Consider the following 11,295-nt stretch of genomic DNA (forward strand, 5'->3'; position numbering starts at 1 on the left):
CTATGTATAAAAGTGGACGTCTGCCAGAAGAGTTGTACTTTAAAATACGTATTAAATTATTTAACATTAATTTCTTTTTTATTTATCTTTTAAATTTAGTACATTCTATTGATTTGTTTAAAGTATAAGCTTAGGACGGTTTTATTATCTGTGAATTTATTTCATGTTTGTAAAGTGTTATAAAAGGGGCATTTGGGCAAATGTGCTAATAAGCAGAGATCCTACTGGAGGAAGGGAGCCAGGAGCATATCTGGGGAAGAGTGTTCCAGGCAGAAGGAACAGGGAATGTGAAGACATTGAGGTGGAGGGGAGAAGGAGACCCAGGGAAAGGCGCCCCGTCAGGCCTTGTCAGCCATGGCAAAGACCGTGAACTCTGCCCCCCTCCCCTTGGTCAGCACTGAGGATTCAGGATTGAGCCAGCAGGACAAGCATATCGCAGGGGTCAGGACCAGGCAGGAGAGGAACATAATCTGACCTCCCTCCATCCCTTTTTGTAAAGCTCACTGTGGTTGCCTGATAGCGAATAGCTAAGAGGCTACTGCACTAGTCCAACCATGACAGTGGCTTGGATTAGGGGAGGAGGCAAGACATGGTCAGATTTGTGATGTGTTTTGAGGGTAACACCCACAGGATTTGCTGAGGTGCGTGTGATTAAAAAACACACACACAGTAGTCAAGGACTCGCCGCTCAGAGAAAGGATGACAGGGAGACAGCTGGCGAACCCACAGGGGATAATCAGGTTTCTAGTTGCGAGATTAAATTGAGAAAGGTTTTGCGTTTTGAAAACACAGTGAATGTCTAAAAATAGAAAAGATTAAGCCTAATTAACAAAAAAACTCGTCAGTGTATTTTTAAGGGGAGGTATGGGTATTGTTTTATTATACTTTATAGTTTGCAAGTGTATGTTACATATTTTCCTTTGAACATGTTAAATATAACATAATAGAACTTTTTAAAAAGCTTGGCACTGACATCTTTTGTGAGCCCTGGGACAAAGCCAGGACTAACTGGACTATGGGCAGCCGCAGACTGACAGGTGGCGGTCAAGAGGCTGCTGAAGGAAGCAGTCAGGGGTTCGGTGCAGGACAGCGGAACAGGGGAGCTGGTCGGCCAGGGCTGAAGTTCTGGCCTCCACGCTTGTCATGTGCCCCTGGGCAAGTTCAGTCACTGCTCCGAGCTGGTATCCTCATCTGTAAAATGCAGACCATAAAGGCGCCTCCTGCTAATATGGCTGAGGACAAAAGGGTCATCTATGCAGAGCCTCCAGGACTATGTCGGGCACAGAGGCTGCTTCAAGTTTACTTGTACGTGAAGATGGGCTCAGGGGATGAGAAGGGGGTTAGCTGGACACTCCTGATGGGCCGCGAGCTGAGCGTCGGGCTCCCTGGTAGAGACAGGACCCCCAGGCCTCGGGCTAGTGCTGAAGAAGCATCCAGGTTTTGTGCCTCCAGAGTCCTCTTTCAAAGGTGTCCTGCAGTCCAGCCCCTTTACTCAGCACCTTCTTTCTTAAAGCAGAAGGCAAATCCCTCCCCGTTTCCCTGTGGCCCAGGGATGAGGAGGAAATTTTTCTCCCGGAGGTCAGTTCATTCTGCATCTGTACGCCAGCTAAACTGGAGGCCAAATTGTAACAAAGAGGCCATTTGATGAGCAGGGGAAAGTAAAGGGGTTGATCTTACCTTAAAAAGTGCATCTGGCCTCCCCCTCCCCTTGGTCAGGCTGAGGACATGGCAGGCCCTGCCCTGAGCCAGGACCTGAATGGTCAGGGGATTGGTTCATACACAGGGAATGAGCCAACATGGAAACAGTGAAGACAATGGGCTCCGGTTTCTCATGGTCAGAAAAGAAAGCAACTTCCAACGGAAAAGGGGAAGTACTAGTGTACACCTTGTGTGTTGGACTGGAATTAGAAATGGTGTAAACTCGTGGTTTTTAAATATAGATACATGGAAGTTGATATTAGATGTACATATTAGCCATTCTCTCTCTCTCTCTCTCTCTCTCTCTCTCTCTCTCTCACACACACACACACACACACACACACACACGCATTTCCTGGCTCTGGCTGCTGGAACACCTAGAAGCTGTCAGCTCAATAGCTATAAGCATACCTGGCACACAGGTCATGGTTTCTAATTTCTTTTCTCCATTAAAACCACTAAAATCATTATTGAAATGGCTGATTCCAAGGGCGGGGCATGGAAATGACAAGATGAGCCTGGAATGTCTCGTGCCAAATGTAAGGAAATACTAAAAAAACAAAATGATGTGTGTATATCAAAGTACCATGTTTCCCCCAAAATAAGACCTACCCTGAAAATAAGCCCTAGCATGATTTTTCAGAATGACATCCCCTGAACATAAGCCCTAATGCAACTTTTGGAGCAAAAATTAATATAAGTCCCAGTCTTATTTTCAGGGAAACATGGTCACACAAGAGCCAACTGAATGAGTTCCCAGGAGCCAAAGCTAAAGCAATCTAAACACGTGTCTGGCTCTTTTTGGATGTTACGAGCTCCTTAATGGTTTACTGAGTATCTTAGTGTGTTTGGCGCTATAACAAAAATACCATAGACTGTGTGTCTGACAAACAACAGAAATATATTCTCACAGTTCTGGAGGTTAGGAAGTACAAGATCAAGGTGCTGGCAGATTCTGTTTCTGGCAAGAGCCCGCTTGCCCTTTTGTCACTGTGTTCTCACAAGGCGGACAGGGCAAAGGAGTGTGGGTGTCTTTTGTAAGGCCACTAATCCCACTCATGAATGCTCTGCCCTTATGACCTAATCACCTCCCAAAGGTCCCACCTCTAAATGGCATCTACTGGAGTTAGGATTTCACATACAAATTTTAGGGGGACAAAAAACATTTAGTCTATAGCATTGAGTATTAGGTGGAGTATAAGTTTGGCTACTGTAACAAGCCCACTGGCTAAACAAACAGAAGCTGAATTCTCTTGAACTTAAAAGTCTGAGCTTCTAAGCTGGTAGAGTGCCTCACCTCTGCGAAGTTATGAGGGACCCCCGGCTCTTTCTGCATCCTCAACATTCATCTTCTACCTCATGGGGCAATATGGCTGTCCCATCCCCTCCAGCACAGCCCTGTTCCAGTCAGGAGGACAGGAGAAAAGGTGAGTGTGTGCCTTCCCTTTTACGACATGACCTAAAAGTTGTACATATCACTTCCGGTGACATCCAAACACTCTAAAACGTAACTACCAGGTCATGCCCGTCTGCAAGGGAGGGTAGAGGGGGAAGTGGAGCGTTTAGCTGAGCAACTGTGTACTGAGCTAAAATGATGTTACCATGTAAGAAAAGAGTAATAAGTTGGGGGGCAGTTAAGAGTCTCTGCCACTCTTACAAATAAATTCCTTGTTTTGCTTTAATTAAACAGAGAGTTGACTTCTGTTGGGTATGACCAACAAGACACTAATACAGGAAAAGGGGACAATAACTTTTATCGACCATCTCCTGTGTCCCACGCACTTCATAGAGATTTTCTCTTTTAATCTTAACAGTGACTCTATAAATAGGTTTTGACAGATGAGAAAACTGAGACTCAGAGCGACAGTGACTTGCTGACAGTCCCAAGCCATAAGTGACAGAGCCAGAATCTGAACCTAGATCTCTGGGACCCCAAAGTTCAGGTTCTTTCCATGGAACCACAGTCTAGGTGCTCCCCCACTCTGCCCAATGCACTCCCCCACGCCCCAGCCCCTCCTCCCACTGGTGCTGGAATACACTGGCCGTAGCGATCCTCACTCCACACTTTCTGCATGTGTCCCGGCCTGTCTGTAGTTAGCGTCTTCTCCCTTCAGCAATGTCGATGCCCTGCTCAGTGACACACCTCTGGGCTTAGACAGCGGGCAGTGTCTGCAGCTACACCCTGATCTCACGATTAGAACCTGGGTGTTAGAACACACCTTCATCATTCCTCAGTCATCCCTGTGCTCAGGAAGCAGACAATAATCGGGGCTTCCCTGGAGAAGCTGCTCGGGTAGCAAAAGACTCAAGAAATAAACATAAATTTAAAAGCTGTAGAGGTGATGAGATAGAGTATTTGGGGGGTAAAGCGGGGGCACACAGTATTTGGGTATCAGGACAGGCTTCAGAGAAAAGAAGGTATTTGGTCCAGAAACTCCTGAAACCCTATGCAAACATTTTGTGTGTGTCTGAGTGTGTTTCGCCTACGGGAGAAGGTCCATGATCTTTATCAGATTCTCCAGATGATTGACAACTCTAGGGGTAGAGACCCTGAGCCAGAGGTTGAGAAGGCTGAGGCCTGGGTGTGGGGATGGGGTGGGGAGGGAGTGGGAAGGAAGGCGCTGGTAGGAAAGAGCCTGGTGATGCAGGAGGGCAAGGGCCACTGCTCAGAGGGCTAGGCCGCCTTGCTAAGGAGCGTGGACTTCACTCTAGGGGCAATTGCCTAGTTGGGTGTATATGTAACCTCTGGCCTATGTCACTTAACCCTCAGAGTTCTGAATTGTCTGCTGGTGTCTCTGAGGCACTTTGAGTACCCAGAGAACTGGCTTCCACAAACACCGGGGAGGCTTCTCACAGGAGAGGCACTGGGTGGAGAAGCACGAGTAGGAATTTGCCCAGCAGATGTTTCAGTCCTGTAAATGTTGAATAACCAGCTTTTAGCAGGGATCCTTGATTTGTAGCATTTGTCAGTTTCTATGGTGTAAATACCACTGCCATGGCCTATTTCAAGCTACCGATGTGATGTCATTGAGCAAATACATACAGTTAGTTTTCATGAGCCATTGTGAGCTAGCTTCCACACACCACTGCGTATAACCTATTTATTATAAGAATATAAAGGTACTTTACGAGGACCAAGCTGGAGAAGTAACTGGGTCTTGGATCGGACTGGAAGCAGGAGCTGAGTACTTTTGCAACCTAGGCTACCCGTCCTCCATCTCTTCACTCTCATTCTTCTGCATTCTTTTCTCCTGTGGTGGGAGATTGGTTTTCTCTGCTCCCCAGGCCATGGAGCAAAGCATTGTTCCTGCCAGTTTCTAGTTGTTACGTCTCTCTTGACAAGAAAGCAGCCAGACTGAAACTTGGTCTCTCTTAGTCCCAATTCAGATTCCCTGAAGAAGAAGTCCATTGGCCCAGCTTGGCTCAGGGACTTAGCCCTGGTCCAATCAGCTGTAAGGAGGGAATAGGATGTTGTTATACCAAGATGGCGACCAAGCTGGGTGGTCCAGCTTGGTCCGATGGTCCCTGTACTGGGTGGTGGGCAAGGAGAAGTAACCAGAGAAAAAAAGAAGCAGCCAACTCCTTAGGTATCTAACCAGCAGAAAACGGGGGAAATTCATCATATAATAGTTTGTGTTATCTCCTCTAGTCTTTTGAACTATCCACTGTGGGTTAGTCACTAATTCATTCATTTGTTTATTCATTCAATCATGCAGTCAACATTAATTTGACATCTATTGAACGTGTGCCCTATATCAGACACCAAGTATGGCTAAAAATGAAGGGAATAAGATTTAGTCACTGCCCTCAAAGAGTTCGTAATCTGGGATTGAGACACAGCATCCATAACACAACATGGGAAAAGCTGTGCAAGAAGTGCGTGCAAAGTGCTGATGCCCTGAGGACTGCAGTGGGGAGCTATGGCCAGCAGCCCAAGCGGGGCTCCGTGATCCTCACCTCCTGGTATTCACACCCCTATCGTGCCCTCCCACCATGCACCAGGGTTGGTCTGTGTGGCTAATAGAATAAAGTAGAAGTGGTGATATGAAATTTCCGAGATTAACTTGTAAAAGACTGAGTCTGCCTTCTTGGGTCCACTCTCTGTCTCCTTCTCTTGGACCATGCACTCTGGAGGAAGCCAGACGCCGTGTCAGGAGCAGCCCTATGAAAAGGGCTCCGTGGCCAAGAGCTGAAGCCTCTGCCAACAGCTGTGTGAGTGAGCTTGAAAGCGGATCCTCCAGCCCTAGTCAAGCCTTCAGGTGAGCCTGGGGCCTGCCAGGAGCTCAGGAACAACCTCAGGAGCGACCCTGAGTCAGAAGCACCCATCGAAGCCACTCTCGGATTGCTGACTCTCACAAACAGTGGGTCATAATAAATATTTGTTGTTTTAAGCTGCAAAGTGTTAGGGTAACTTGTCACGCAGCCCCAGAGATGACTAACACGGGAGGTGATATTCAAGGTGGATCTTAAAAGATGAACTCACCAAGCAGAAACAGAAAGGCGAGCAAAGCAGGTCATTCTGCCAATGCCATGTGCAAAGCTGTAGACGAGCAGGAAATGAATGGGGAACAGTACCTTGGTGTGGTTCAAACTTGAGCTGGCTGGGAGGAGACAGCATAGGGCTGTAGAGATGGGCCAGCCAGGTGAAGGGCTAAGGATACTGTTATCAGTTTAGTCAGCGGCTTCTAACCTTCCCTAGCACAAGGACCCCCTGCTTCAAATAAACTCTTGTACGAAAGGCCAAGCTGTAAAGAGACAAAATGGAGTTTCTATGGTTGGAGGTAGTGGGGTGGGGGTTGGAGCAGACGAGGTCCTGCCCCTCCTCCCCTGTCCCGATTCGTTTCTATACACAGCACACTGGGGAGAGTGGCCCAGGCAGGGGACCTGCTGACTGAATGGGTGGGAGAGAGAATCACTTTTTACTAGATTTTCTTTTGCATTTTTTGAATTTTAAATTGTGTGCATTATTACTTATTCAGAGAAGTAAACAAAATGAAAGAGAAAGCAACACCACTAGAGCAACCTTAGGTGGAAAACCCAGGAAGGTTTTCAACAGGGTAGTTCCAGGTTCGGATCACACTTGTGGACGGGTCCCTCTGGCTGCCATGTGGCGAACCTTTAGACTAGGGGCAGGGCAGGAGCCCAATCAATCCAGAGGCCACTTGGAAGATTCTTGGAAGATTCAGGCAGAGTAGAGCATGCATTCCAGGGACATGTCTGAGGTGGAAAGGCCAAAGCCCTTTAAACCATTGTTGTCCGGTCAACAAATATTTGTTTACTGAGCGCCAGCACGCACTGAGTATGGAGGGAGGCAGGAGTGCATGCCGTGGGGCTCAGTCCAGCTCTGCCCCTCTCTGGCTCTGTGACCTTGGGGAGGCTAAATGACGTCCCATGCCTCGGCTTTCCCATCTGTGAAATGGGATTACTAATATTACTCACCTCCTGTTTAATTTTTAAAATTTTTTATCATAAAATGTTCAAATGTACAGAAAAGTAGATAGTATAATGAACACCCATATACCATCACCTAGATGTAACATTTTGCTATATTTGCTTCACTTAGCCATCATTGTTATTGAATTAAAGTATAGACATCATCAAATTGAACCTCTAAATGATTCATTATGCTAAAAAAAAGTGACATTGTTTTCCTACAGTCACCACCACATTGTTTTCACGACCAACAAAAGTAACAATAATTCCTTTACATCATCTAATCCCCAGTCCATATTCAGATTTACCTAAAGGTCTCCATCCAATATGTCTTGTACTGATCACTTTTTCCAAATCGGGTTCTGGTCAAGGTCAATACGTTGCTCTCAGAGCGTCTTCGTCATAAGGATGAAATGAATCAATAAGCAAAAAGTACTTAGACAATCCTGGTGCGGTAAATGTTGTGGGTGTTAACTCTTATTAGGCATTAGGGATTGAGCGCTAACTCCACAGGCACCAGCCTCGCGGAGCTGCAGACACACCATATCACAGTGGCAATGATGAGGGTGGCAAGAGCAGGACTGAGGTCCAGAAGGCCTGCGTGGTTGGGGTTGGTGACCCCGTGGGAGCAGATGGCCTAGAGGGGAACCTCCAGGTATGTCCTGACTGTCCTCAAGAAGGTGACTTCTTCAGGTCGTCCCAGGTGGAGGGGGAAGCTGAAAGCTTGCAGTGAATACAGAACCTCCAGGTGGCTTCCACTGGGGTCCCTGGCTGCGGAGTGGACTCTGCCTTTGGTGGAGGTTTGTGTGGGCCCCTGGGAAGGCTCTGCCTCTGAGAGCTTCAGGACAGACAGGCCCTGATCATGCCATGGAGACGGCCAGTGCCAAGGTCAGAGGGGCCTGAGCTTTGCGCCACGGCCTGGGCCACAGAGCCTGCTCCAAGTACACCTGTTATTGAAGTGAGCCTGGTCAGCCCCAGCTCTGGCCTCCCACCCCTACTGCTTGGAGGTCCCCCCTTCTCCCTCCCACCCCAAGGGTCTGTGCTGAATGGGGATGTGAGGGGACTGCGGGGGAGAAACTTCCTGCCATCTGTAAATGTGTTGCTCCCCTCTCCCCCCACACCCAATTTGGCATTTCTCTGGGCCTCATCTTGCCCCTTCTCCCAGGTTAGCACTGCCACTGAAACTTGAAAGGAGCCAATACCCAAGAGACCAGGCTTGGTCCTCATCCCCCACAGTGATTGGGTCAGAGGAAAACATGTGACCCTATATGGACCAATCAGGGCCCATGAGGGTCAGGTCCTGGACTTAGGCTGAAACCACCAAGAAAAAGGTGTTCTTTGCAGATGAGAACAAGCTGGAGCAGCTGGTGACAACTTGCCTCCATTCAGGGAAAGCCTGAATAAGAATAAAGCCAAAGTGGAGCAAAACAGAGTCTAGAGACGGAGAGAGGCGGGGTTTCTGGCACATGGTTTAAGCACTGAAGCCAATACACTTAATTTTTAATGTATGCCAGTTAGAGTTGGTAACTTAGCCCAGGTTCCCCAGAAAGCAGAGCCTGGGGCAAAGGCCTATTTGCTACTAATTTATAAAGGAGTGCGATCCCTGAGAGCAGGAGTGAGGGGCAGAGGAGGGGGTGGTGAGAAGGAGCCACTGTCTACATGAGGAGGCTCCACCCTGCCGGGCCGGCATCAATTTCATCTCAAGACAGTCCATGGAGGTAAAAGGGAAAAATGTATCCCCGTCTCCCATTGATCAAAGGTTTGCCTAGTGAGGCATTAACTCCCCTGCTGTCCCCCACCCCTAAGTTGTCCCCACCGCTTGGCTTATTACTTTGCATGGGGAGCTCTTGGGGCCTCTGGGAATGCTGGAACTTACATTCTTTGGGGAGGCCAGAATGAAACAAGTAACTGCAAGACGGTGTTGTGAAGAAATTGAGCAGGATATTCTGGAAGGGGGTCTGAAAAGACCATTTGAAGAGGTGGCGAATCCAAATGAAGACCCGAAGGAGGAGCGGGAGTTAGCCAGGCCGATAGGGTGCAGGTGGGGAAAAGGCGTGGAGAAGAGAGGCGAGTACCTCGGAAGCCGCGGAGCCGGAAAGAGCTCGGTGTGTTTGCGGCGCAAAAAGAAGGCCAGCATCTTGCAGCATTTAGAGCAAGGCAGATCAGTAAGCATTTATGGTGCACCAAGTATATACAGGGACACAGTCCCCTATTGTTGGGCTGCCAGTCCCTTCCCCCCTTTTCTCAGGGAACGGCGCCTTCTTCCTTAACTGCCCGCGCCAAGTGGTTACCATAGGAACAACCTCCATCCTACAATTGGACCACACCCCTCTGGCCACAGTTGATTGGGCTAGAGGTGAACACCTCACCAGGCTGGACCAATCAGAGTCTCAATCCCTAGAGACTGGGCAGATTGGGACAGAGTGATACGGTTTTCAGTGCAGGGCTGGACAAGTTGCACATCTCCTCGGAAATGCTGGCAGCCAGGTTTTCAGCCTAGGGGACCAGGAAGCAATGGAAGACACTGCAGGGAGGAGGTGTTAATGAGACAGATGCAAGAGATGAGGAACGGCAAGAGAGCCTGATTCCTGTTCCTCCAAGACGTGGCTGCACCCCTGCCCTGGGGCTCCTGGAAACAAAGCCCCCTTATTACTTAAATTGCATCTAGTGGGTTTCTATCTTTTGCAATGAAACAAGCCCTAGCCAATACCTTGCCGAGTGCTAGGGCTTTACATAGGTGCATAAATATGGCAGGGTCTCTGCCCTGAAGAAAGTCATAAACCGGCGGTAGAGATGGACATATACACTAACCATTAACCAGTGAGCGTAAGTGCTATCATAGAAGATTGTTCGAAGCAGGGAGGTTGTGCAGAGATAAATGAAGATAACAGATACAAAAGTATTTTTTAAAAATGTGTGTATGTTCCCTAAATCATACTTAGGAGATTCAATTGCATTTCTACTTTTAATTTAATCAAGAACACAGCCACCTTAGTCTCACAAGGACGCTGTCTTACAAGGCAGGTGCTGACCTGTCATCTCGCAATGAGTAAAGTATCCAGCGTCTCATGCTTTTAGGTCTTCATCTGTGTTTGGAGATTGAGTACTTAAATACAATCACACTTTCCCAAAGAATTGCAAAGCATTTGCTCTTTCTTCCCTTGCTGCTATGTCACAATTTTCTACTCTTTCTGCCCTGCCTACATCAACCTCTCCTTGACTCCTTGAAATGAAAAGGCTGCTGACTCAACTGAAATAACATTTCACAAGTGCATCACTAATTGAGAATTTCACTGATAGACATCCCGTGGCTACGTTAACCACAGATGGTGACATTATGTCTGGAGAGAACGTGTGACTGCTGCAACCTAAACAAATCTTCAAAATCACCCTGTCCAAAGGCCGCTTCAAATGAAAGAGCAATGATACCTTATTGAGAAATACCTGCCCTCCGCCCTCATCACAGACAGACACCTGGTTATCCCTGCTGAATTTCTGATGGCAGAGATAACAGCAGAAGCATAACTTAGAGGCATCCTGGTGTACAGAAACAAAGCAAGCTATGTGTCAAGCTGACCTAGGTTCAAATCCCAGCTCTACAGCCTACAAGCTGTGGGGTCTTAAGCAAGTTACTTAACCTGTTTGAGCCTCAGTTTCCTCATCTGATGAAGGAAAAGACACTGACAAAAGATCAGCTGGGGGTGGGGGGCGTGGACGGTGGATAACAGAGCCATGCAGAGTTGTAAGGATTAAATGAGAGAAGGTGGATAAGCATAACCTAGCACAAAGTGAAGCTAAAACCTTTTTTGTTTGTTTCTTCTCCTGTATCCTGGAGTGACTGAATTTTCTGGGACAGGCTAGGAGGGCAAGACCTCCTTTCCAGCAGAGATAATCTAACCCTAGGTATCAGAATCTCATCGATCACTTTAATGAGGATGATGGGTTTCTAGAGACTTGCATCATTTAAAACCCAATAACTCAAGGATAATTTTCACATAAGAATAACTCTAATGCTGGGGGCACGATCCTCAGAGCACAATATACACGCATCGTGGTATTGTTGTGCTTCCGTGGAACTTGCTCTCTGCACCATCTCTATTGTTTTGCAGAATGTTCACATACATAAATTAATGGCAACCGCAATCACAGCGACTGGCCTTCTTT

Source organism: Rhinolophus sinicus, chromosome 3 (assembly GCF_057876585.1).
Source record: "Rhinolophus sinicus isolate RSI-liver-muscle chromosome 3, RSI-T2T, whole genome shotgun sequence".
In the NCBI taxonomy this organism is placed as follows: domain Eukaryota; kingdom Metazoa; phylum Chordata; class Mammalia; order Chiroptera; family Rhinolophidae; genus Rhinolophus; species Rhinolophus sinicus.